At 39.0% G+C, this 1,525-nt stretch overlaps 1 protein-coding gene across 1 annotated transcript in view; it reads right to left on the reverse strand.

Moving 5' to 3' along the window:
• Positions 1-1,525, reverse strand: part of wrap53 (WD repeat containing, antisense to TP53) — a gene marked incomplete in the record, with an annotated part of 41,958 nt that overhangs the window by 29,844 nt on the left and 10,589 nt on the right.

Consider the following 1,525-nt stretch of genomic DNA (forward strand, 5'->3'; position numbering starts at 1 on the left):
CACAGAGGTATAGCAGATGCTAAATAATTTAAAATTATTTATTTTAAATAAAAATTTCATGCCGATCGTGCAGCTCATCCATCAATCAACATTGTTTTATTTTTATAATTTTGTAAAAAAAACTAGTGTATTTCTCTGCTAAAATACTCTAAACTAGACATGATAGTGAGTATTTAAATTCATTACAAGCATACAAGTCAGCGTCTCGTATTGTAAACCGGTTTATGGACAAAAACATCACAGCTGAACTAGACCTGTCACGATAACAAATTTTGCTGGGCGATTAATTCTCAGAAATTATTGCGATAAACGATAATGTTGTTTGAAATTTGACAATAATTAGTAATTATTGTCAAAGTTAAGAAGAAATGTTGGTTAATTTTTGTGTGTGGTACCTTTTTTGACCACTGGATGGCAGTAGAAGACGCTTGAACCGAAGGATGGATAGTGAGGGAGCGAGCAGCGGGTCTCTTTAAGAAAAATGGGAGGGAGGCCCCTCGACGTGACGTGGGCTGTCTCTCCTTCCTTGTTTTCGGTTCTCAAAATGGCGGACGCTTGCTGTGATTTGAGCTCTTTAGCAAAGCATTTTTAACACAAAGCTTTGCTGAAAAAAAACAACTTTTTACACGAAGGCACGGGTTTCAACTGTGAATTTTTGAGCTCGACAAGACGGAGGTTTATTCCCCGAGGACGTCCTGTTAGCTTAGCTCGTAGCTTAGCTGCTTTTAACAATCCAAAAACGCGATTTTGGATGGTTAAAACCGATTTTAAAAGGAAAGAGAAAGGGAGGGGTCAGTGAAGAACACCGGAGTTGAGCCTTTTGTCATCCAGTGTCTTCAGCAGAAAGAGAGAGACAAAGAAACGATAAAGCCGATAAATGAAAATGAGGTCGATAATTTTCATTTATCGTGCGATTAATTGATTTATTGTTTATCGCGACAGGTCTACGTGTTTGTTTAATATCCCCACGGATGATTCAAGACAAACCTGTCTCCGTGTAACAATCGTGCCTGTCTTGATAGTTGCCACAAACGAAGTACAGTGACGAAAATAAGTATTTGAACACCCTGTGACTTTGCAAGTTCTCCCACTTAGAAATCATGGAGGGGTCTGAAATTTTCATCTTAGGTGCATGTCCACTGTGAGAGACATAATCTAAAAATTAAAAATAAATCCAGATATCATAATGTATCATTTTTTTAAATAATTTGTGTGTTTCTGCTGCAAAAAGTATTTGAACATCTGCCAATCAGCAACAGTTCTGGCCCTCACAGACCTGTTAGTCCACCTCCACTCCACTGATTATTCTAAATTAGAAGCACCTGTTTGAGGTCGGTAGCTGCATAAAGACGCCTGTCCACCCCACACAATCAGTAAGACTCCAACTACTAACATGGCTAAGACCAAAGAGCTGTCCAAAGACACCAGAGAAAAATTGTAAACGTCCACAGGGCTGGAAAGGTCTACGGGGCAATTGCCAAGCAGCTTGGTGAAAAACGATCAACTGTTGGAGCAATTATTAGAA

This window comes from Nematolebias whitei, chromosome 1 (assembly GCF_014905685.2).
Source record: "Nematolebias whitei isolate Nwh7 chromosome 1, NemWhi1, whole genome shotgun sequence".
Lineage (NCBI taxonomy): Eukaryota > Metazoa > Chordata > Actinopteri > Cyprinodontiformes > Rivulidae > Nematolebias > Nematolebias whitei.